The sequence below is a fragment of the Myxine glutinosa genome, chromosome 8 (assembly GCF_964187855.1).
Source record: "Myxine glutinosa chromosome 8, kmMyxGlut1.1, whole genome shotgun sequence".
Lineage (NCBI taxonomy): Eukaryota > Metazoa > Chordata > Myxini > Myxiniformes > Myxinidae > Myxine > Myxine glutinosa.
The window spans coordinates 27,657,575-27,667,409 of NC_136268.1; positions in this window are offsets into that span (position 1 = coordinate 27,657,575).

A 9,835-nucleotide genomic window follows, 5' to 3' on the forward strand; every position below is an offset into this window, starting at 1 on the left:
TGTGCATATGTGTGTGTGTTTGTATATGTATGTATGTATGTGTGTGTGTATATATGTGTGGGTGTACGTGTGTGTGTGTCTGTGTGTGTTTTTGTATGTGTGTGTGTGTGTATATATGTGTGTGTGTGTGTGTGTGTGTGTGTGTGTGTGTGTGTGTGTGTGTGTGTGTGTGTGTGTGTGTGTGTGTGTGCGCGCGCGTTTGTGTCTGTGAATAAGAGACAAAATTGTGAAGAACAGAAATGAAAAAACGAGATGTGGGTGTGTACGTGTGTGTGTGTACGTGTGTGGGTGTACGTGTGTGGGTGTACGTGTGTGGGTGTACGTGTGTGGGTGTATGTGTGTGTATATATATGTGTGTGTGTGTGTATGTATATGTGTGTGTGTGTGTGGATGTATATATGTGTATATGTGTATATATGTGCATATACGAGGTGTGTTCAAAAAGTATCCGACCTTTGTTCATAAAAAATACTCGTATCCAGATACAACAAACTTACACTAATCTCCTTCAAAGTAGTCCCCTTGGGCTGCCACACACTTCTCCCAACGGTTCTGCCACTGTCGGAAGCAGCGCTGGAACGCCTCTTTTGGGATGGCGCGCAGCTGGTCCGTCGCATTCCGCATGATGTCTTCTCTGGACTGAAATCTGGTCCCTTTCAGGGGCATTTTCAGCTTGGAGAAAAGCCAGAAGTCACACGGAGCCATGTCGGGAGAGTAGGGAGCCTGACGAAGCACAGGTGTGTTGTGTTTGGCCAAGAAACTCTGTATCAAATGTGAAGAATGGGCGGGTGCGTTATCGTGATGGAGCTGCCAATTGCCCGCTGCCCACAGGTCCGGCCGTTTGCGTCGCACAGCGTCACGAAGGCGACGCAGAACCTCTTGGTAATACTCCTTGGTGATGGTTGTGCCGTGTGGTGCGTACTCGTGATGAACCACGCCACTGGAGTCGAAGAAGACGGTCAGCATGACTTTGACATTTCTGCGGACCTGCCTTGCTTTTTTTGGCCTCGGGGATGTTGGATGCTTCCATTGTGATGACTGCAACTTGGTTTCTGGGTCGTACCCATAAACCCAGGACTCATCGCCAGTGATCACTGTGTTGAGGAAGCTGGGATCGCTGTTCACAGTCTCCAGCATGTCCTGTGCGATCTCCAAACGGAGTTGCTTCTGCTCAATCGTTAGCAGCTTTGGTACGAACTTCGCTGAGATTCTCCTGAAGCCCAAATCCTCCTTCATAATGGAATGAACGGATCCAATGCTGACGCCCACCTCGTCTGCAAGTTCTCTGATCGTGATTCGACGATCCTGCATCACCAGGGTCCTCAATTGGTCAATAACGATCTCATTTCGGGATGTTGAGGGCCTACCCGAACGTGCTTCACTCTCCACTGATGTGCGGCCATCTTTGAAGTGGTTGTACCACTCCTTTATCTGTGTGGTGCTCATTGCTTCGTCCCCGAAGGCCTGTTGAATCTTGCGGATCGTTTCCACTTGGGAATCGCCAAGCTTTACACAAAATTTGATGCAGTAGCGTTGTTCAAGTTTTTCCGTCATTTTGTCAAAAACGAAAATCCGCCGGCGCTCACTTACACTTCCTCACTCATTGGCGGTCTGCCGTCGAATGACAGCTTCTGCAGGTGGGAAAAAATTCACGCGTGCGCATTAGGATCGCCTACATACGTGCACCAATCAACGCCTCCCTAGCTTCATTTGTTTACGCACGACAAATTAAGGTCGCATACTTTTTGAACACACCTCGTATATATATATATATATATATATATATATGTGTGTGTGTATGTGTGTGTGTATATATATATATATATATATACTAGCTGAGGTACCCGGCTTCACCCGGGTTGAATAAGAATAATACAAATATATGATGAAAAGAACATGTATATTTTAGAGCAATATCACAGTACATTTCCTACATGACGTTTTGTCAATTGTCAATTTCTCAAAACCTCTTGGTATACAACATTTCTGGTTTTCTTACTTGGTGCCAAGACATAAAGATTGCTTGGTTTTCCAACCCTCGAGCAGCCCACGTACAGCTGGCCATGGGAAGTACCCGGCATTGCCGGACGGGGGAAGGGAGGGGAGGGGAGGGGAACGGGGGGGGGGGGGGCGGGGAGGAGACGGTGGGGAGGGGAGAAGAGGGGGGGAGGGGAGAAGAGGGGGGAGAAGAGGGGGAGGGGGAGGAGGAGAGGAGAGAAGGGGGGGAGGGGGAGGGGGAGAGGAGAGAAGGGGGGGAGGGGGAGGAGCAAGGGGGTAGGGGGGAGGGGAGGGGAGAGGGAGGAGGGAGGGGACGGGGCAGGGGAGAAAGGGAGGGCCATGGGGGGAAGGGAGAGGGGGAGGGGGGAGGGGAGAAGGCGTGGGAGGGGGGAGGGGAGGGGGGAGTAAAGGGGGAGGGGAGGGGGAGGGGGGAGGGAGAAAGGGGGGAGGGAGAAAGGGGGGAGAGGAGGGGGGAGGGAGAAAGGGGGGAGGGGAAGGGGTGGGTGAGGGGGAGGGGGGAGTCAAGTCGGAAGTCATTGTCGTCAATTGAATGTCGCATTTATTTTTTATTCCCTGTCAAATGGCATTAGTCCCGCATTCCGAACCCGGAAGTCAGAAGTCATTGTCGGCAAAGTTGAAAAATGAACGTTATGAAATACGCTGATGACGTCATAATTTTAAAACCCGAAGGGTTTTTAAACATTTAAGGTGTGCTGTAGTTGCTCTGGGACGTACTGATTCCGAATATGAAGTTGAAAAATTAACGTTCCGAAATACGCTGATGACGTCATAATTTTAAAACGCGACGTTTTTTTTTGTTGTTGAGATTTTATTCGAATTCGAATTCCATTAAATTTCAACTGTTGGAAACAATAATTATTTCAATTTCCAACAGTTTATTCGTTCTTGGCGCGAAAAAATGGAGCGCATTTTGTCATTATGTGCGACTTTACGTCACTCCTATGGACGTGAAAACATTTGTTTTCCTTAAAAATATATTTAAAATAAATACAATAGTACATAAATTAACAATAAAAGAAGCTAAAAAACAATTTAAAATACAATAAAAAGCACATTGAAAATATATAAATATGTACGTACAGTATACTGTACGTACGCGCAACCGCGGGATCGGAAAGGGGCAATAGCGCCGCCACAAACTACACCATGGAATTGCAGCTGGCGCGGTTTTTTAAACCATTGATATTAAAATAAAACGTAGCCTATAACCACCAGGATTTTATGCTGATTCCGAATCTGTCTAAAACTTTTCTCCGATGTGTAGTTCTTGAGTTATAAGCGGACATCCAGACAGACAGACACACACACACACACACACACACACACACACACACACACACACACACACACACACACACACACACACACACACACACACACACACACACACACACACACACACACACACACTCCTCCTTTATATATAGAGATAGATATATATATATAATATATATATATATATACAGTGGTACCTCGGCTTACGAGTTTAATCCGTTCCGTGACGGAGCTCGTAAGCCAAATCGCTCGTAAGTCAAAGCAAATTTTCCCATTCAAATGCATTGAAATGCTATTAATCCGTTCCAGCCTCAAAAAAAAAACACCAATTTTTTTTGTTAGGTGCTTTTAAATAACAAAAATGTACTTTATAAATAACAAATAATGTATAAACAAGCACGACCTCGTATATACTGTACATAATACAAGAGAATGTAAAGAAATAAACTGGTTTTATTAAGCAGAGGAGAAGAGCATGCCAGGTGAGGTGTGCGTGTTGTCGACTTGGCGAGGCAGTACGATCGTACTCCTTCTACGATATGTACGATTTTGAAGCAGAAGGAGTCCATAAAGGCTATAACGCCAGCCAAGGGCGTTACGATTATTTCAAAGCTCCGGACCTCTATCCATGAAGATATGGAGAAGTTGTTGTTTGTGTGGTTGAAGGAGAAGCAGCTCGCAGGAGATACCGTGACCGAGAGCATCATGTGTTTGAAAAGATTGAAACTCGGATATCGAGCACGGACCACGAGGTGTTTTTTCTTTTTTCTTAATCTCGGTTTCAGTGAACTTTTGCTCTGTGCTCACGTGTACTGTACCTGTACCTGTAATGGTACGTCAGAGGATGGCACCTGTTGTCATCATATTAAGTGCAAGATGTTCTGCATCGTAAGTTGGTACACCGTGGTCTTTCGGCGGTGTTTAAGCCGGCCGTCTTGGCTTCTGTCACCATTGGCATTGAGTCTTTCGATGTAGGTAGGTCGTTGTGTGCCGGTGCCTTGGCCGAATTCCTTCATTGCTGCATTGTTAGCTCACCTGGTTTTTTATACCACATCTTTGGTTATCGGACCAGCGAATGACGTCATCTCCAAAGTATGGCTTATTCTCACTTGTCTTGGACGATCTTCTACTTCTAGCCTTCCACCGTGCATTTGGTGTCCACTGTACTTACTGTACAGTGCCTGGTAAAATTGATGTAATGGGTTTTTGACCGTCAACGCCATGAACCGTCATGAACCGTCATGAACCGTCAACGCCATGAACCGCTAACACTCAAAAGCCCATTTATCGCGCCTTATAAAGCAAAACGCAAACCGAAAGCCATGCCTCTCAAGCGAGGCGTGCTTCCGTGGTCACGTGATCCACAGGTGTAGCTCATTATACCCGCACGCGCGACACGCTTTGGCGGTCACGTGACCAGCCACTCTGGAGGCGGGGATCCCCGCCGATGACGTCACCGGCTGGAGCAAGGAGATTCCTCGCTCTTGTATTTCGACGATTGCGTGTTTTATATCCAAGCAGAGATGCTTTCACGGCAAGATAACCACGTGACCGGAACCGGAAGCCACAACCGGAAAATTCAAAAAAATAAATTTTTTGAGCTCGTACATCGGATCTCGGCTCGTATCCCAAAGCAACAAACCGCCCGAGCGACGGCTCGTATCCCGAAAAACTCGTACGTTGGGGCACTCGTAAGCCGAGGTACCACTGTATATATATATTGTTACGGAAACGGAGTACGGCAGTCCCCTTGGGGGGGGGGGGGGGGGTTAATCCCCCTTCTATTTTCACTGGCCGTCTCCGCTACTGACACTGCACAGCTACCTCCGGAAAGGCAGGTGCGCAACCCCGCTCGCGTCCGCGGACAGATGTTAATTGCCGAGCGGTTTAGCATCCGCAGCACGAACTATTAACAAGAACTAGACCCGATTCTTGTACGTTGGCCAAATCGTGCCACAGGGTTTCAATGTGGGAAAAGACAAGGACGAAACGGATGTAAAGGAAAGAAGAACAAAGGTAGGAAATACAAATATTATTTATTACTAACTATTTACAAGTCAAAAAGAAACCAAGGAAGGAGGAAGAATAATAAAATAAAGACAGACTGGCACGGGCTCTTTTGCTCCACCTTTGATGACGATGGGCGGCCAACGCCCTTCTTCTCCGAGTTCACCTCGTGGCTAATGGAGTCTTGCGGCGAAAACCACAACCCCAAAGCAGCAGCGTCGAATGCAGTTGGCAATAGCTGACAAAAGGGGAATTGGAAGGGAATCTACCTCATTTGAATTCGGTTCAATGGAGTGTCAATTAATGGAAGACAAAGCCTTAAACTAATACACATAATAAGGAGATAACTACTGAACAGGGAGATTTATGATTTGCTACGTGATGCGATGGAGTAACTACGAGGATGACCTTTTGACCTTTACACTACGGAGGGTGATATTTACACACAAAAAAAACACTTCTCAAATCCACAACAATATATATATATATATTTATATATATATATATTGTTACAGACGCGGTTTTGGATGTTATATGACCGAGCGGTGGTGTATTTAACCGCGTCCGAACAGTTACTCCCCGATTAGAACCCGATTTCACCCGACGTTGACCAGATCGCCCCACAGATATTCAATCGGGAAACCTCTAAAGCGACCGAAAGAGAATGAAAAAGAAGAAGAAGAAGAATACGGAGGAAGAACAGATTTATTATACACACACAAGCAATGGATGGAAGAAGCAGTAACACAGCGAATCGTTAACTTACACTATTCATTTTTACTTAACCCCAAGACAACGAGCAGGACAGGACGTTCACACTTACACAGGGGATAATGCAGGCAGGTAGGGCTTGAGGTGGATTGCTTGAGAGGGAGGCAAAGTCGGGAGGCAGCAGCTCTCAATTCCTCGCGGTTTTGGCAGGAAAACCCTCCGTCGCGTATCCGCTGCGGTAGACGTCACGCGCTGGTTCGGCACACCTGCTCCTCTTCTTGTGGTGGAGCCGTCTCCCTCCTTTCAGCGCGTCTCTCCAAAGCTGGTTTCCTTGCCGAGTACCTCTCCTCTTTGGCTTGGAGCGTTTCGCATCTCACCGCTCCTCTTGGTGCCGCCTCTTTGCTCATCTCCCAGGTCATCTCCTAAAGCAGTCCCTTACAGTCGCTTTTATCACCTCGGGCGAAATCAAGCCGCCGGCTCCGAGGGCACGCCTACCGGGTCGCTCACCGCGGTGCTGATTGGCTGTTAGGGCTGGTTCACTCCTTCCCTCTTATGACGAGGTGGAGACACGCCTTTCTTCTCCGACTCAAAGCACATGGGCAATGGCGGCCTGCGGGATTGAAAACAACTCCCCTTTTGAAAGGAACTTTGGAGAGCGGAGATGTTTGGGGAAATTGGAAGGGCCTACGCTTATTTTGTTTGATACAATGCAAAGTCAATCTAGTGGGAAACACATATTTAGCCTACATGGAATAAGGAAATACACTATTTAAAAGATATATCGTGACCTGCGTGTAAGTTTCATGGAATTAACTAGGACGACGGCTGCGACCATTATTTACTTTAACAGGGTGTTACCATACTTTTGTAACGTTCACATTGTAACGTTTTCACATTCCTTACACTTCCTCCAAAATTGTTACACTTCTCAAAAACCGTTACACTTCTCAAATTCGTTACACACTTCTCAAAATCGTTACACTGCACCCTCCTTTCTTCAGGCCCGTTCTCGGGCCTACTAAACTTTAACTTAGTGTGACACGTAGGTGTAATTCCCTCTACAATTAACCTGACCCTGAGTGTGACAATCTTAAAACACAAATAAGTATGTCCCCCTATTGCATTGCACCCTGTCTAACAGACTCAAGCCCACAGCTAACCGAATTACGGAATTATTCTCAAACTATACATTTACGGTGGGGAGCATTATTTACAATGACGTGATTTCTTATTTACAACGCAACCCAGGACCTGTGTTTTTTTTTTTTTTTTTTTTTTTTTGTTTCTTTTTAGGGAACAAGAAAAAGAAATTCCTGTTGGGAGGGAGGAGACAGCACGCATTGCATCGATGCACCAGTACCAATACCACCAAAGCACCCAAAAGCACCAAAAGCACCAAAAGCACCACAAAGCACCAAAAGCACCACTCGGTGCGCAGTCACCATGGTTCATAATAAACACAACAAAACAACTGGTGGTGGTCTTCTCTTTCTCTGCTGGGCGGATGTTCTTCCCGACGTCTTCTGGCTTCATGCGGCCTAGTTGGAAATAATAAAAAGCACAACTTGTGTCCATTTTTATTTAGGGCCTCAGGGGCCAACTAAGGGTGGTCCACCTGTTTGGCATAGGTGCCACCTTACCGAGGTCCGCAAGCAAGATTCCCTGGCCACTATGGCCGGTCTCCAACAGAGGTGCCCTGCCCCAGAACCTGGGGTCCATCAAGTGGTACTTGGCCGCGGAACAGCGGTCCATACAGTGGTACATCAACGCAATGCATGCTGGTTCTGGGAATCTCGGGCGCACAATGGCCACCTCACGCACGCTCCCATCGGCACCCAATGGCGCACAGGTCATGTGGGAGACAAGAGAAAGACAATTGAGCGAGGGGTAAGGTCACAAGGGTACACGTCAATAAGGCAATGCAAGGCGAAATGCGTACGGAGGGCGAAGTGAGAAAGCTCGTCCCTACCGTACGTCACCCCCCTGTCACCTACCCTACCCTTGCCCTTGCCCTTACCCCATATGTACAAAATCTACACATTACCAATTCGTCACTACTGTCACGTCTTCCCCATATTTCCCCTATACCAAATTCGTCACCACAATCCCTCGACTTCAAAATTTGCCATCACCAATTCATCATCAATCCTCATAAGGAGGGAGAGATGGAATTACGCACAATGTCACACCCACGTCATGATGCGTCTCACAATCCAAACATTTGCATCATAAAAAATAATCAAAACATGGCATGGTGTGGAGTACCTGTCACCTCAGGTGAGTGGATGCAGATGGTGCGAGGAGATCCTTCATCCTAACTATCTATCTATAATTCCAGCAATCTCTGTGTGTGTGTGTGTGTGTCTGTGTGTGTGTGTGTCTGTGTGTGTGTTTGTTTGTCTGTGACCGCTGTTTCTCGACAACCACGGGTCCGATATACTTTAAACTTGCCAGGTATATTGCTGGGGACCCGAGGATGTGCCTTTTCAAGGTTTTAAATTAATCGCAGAAGTAGTTACCGAGCTATGTCCAAAAAACGATTCAACCAATCAGAGAGCAGCGAGCTATCACGTGTGCCGAACGTGGCGAACAGACTCTGCCTCGGATGGCACATTTGAGAGCGTATTCATTTATTTCCCGTCGGCAAACTATGTTGGCGCTATGTTGGCGTTAAACTATGTTTTAAAACTAATTAAAACTAATTTGCGATTCTTTCGCTTTCCTGCGATATGCGACCTTCCGGACAGTCAAATGAGGACGTCACTTCCGGACTTACGGATAGTCATAGTGACGCTGAACTGATGCTGAACGTGGCGAGCAGACACTGCCTTGGACGGCACATTTGAGAGCGTATTCATTTATTTGACGTTGCAATCTGTGTTGATTGTTGTAAGGTACGATCGATTGTAGTACATACATATTTATATTTTGTACATATTCATTACGGGCACGTCACGGGTACGGGTACGGTACGGTTACGGGTACGCCACGTACGGGCACGTCCTAGTCCTCTAAATGACTTTAACACACTTTACACTACCCGGGGTCTCTCCCTGCCAATCCATTGGCCAACTTACACTATGGGTTCTAAAAACCAATTCCCATTGACCAAACTGTGGTGCTTCTCAATTTGGGGTCTCACTCCCCCGATTCATCTCCCGGTGCTCTCGCACAATTTCTGGGCTGCGACGTCTAGCTCTCCCAACAGGTCTGCACACCTCCACCACTGTAGTTGCCACCCGAGCTTACCTAGCTCCTCACCCTAACCTAACTAACTGGGGACAGCCCCTCTCCTGGCTCTGTCACCCCATGGTGCCCTCTGGCACTGGGCTACCCGGGTCCGTCCTCCGGATCCTCGGGCCCCATCCACAACAACTACTACCGGCTCCCAGAGCCCACCTGCGGCCTCACCTGGCCGACATCCTTACAGCGGTGGAGTGCCCAAACCAACTACACACACTAACAGGCTACACGCCCAGCCATTTCCACAACACTAATGCACCCATCCAAAGACCATTCTTTCACCCGCACCACAGATGCCAATATCCAACCACAATTTACCTATACCCTCTACCTAACACTTACACTACCCGCCCCGGGTATCCGTGATGGGGGTCCACTCTTCCCCCATTCACACCTTCGCACCATCCACTCCACTCCACAATTTCCACCATACTCACTCCACGACCATCCATTCCTATACTCCATACCATTTATTCCATACACCTGTCTTTCATTCACCTGTCGTTGCACACCTGTGCAATCCTACCTGGTGCCACCTGCACCCTCCTTTCTTCCTGGACCATTTGGTCGACACAACACG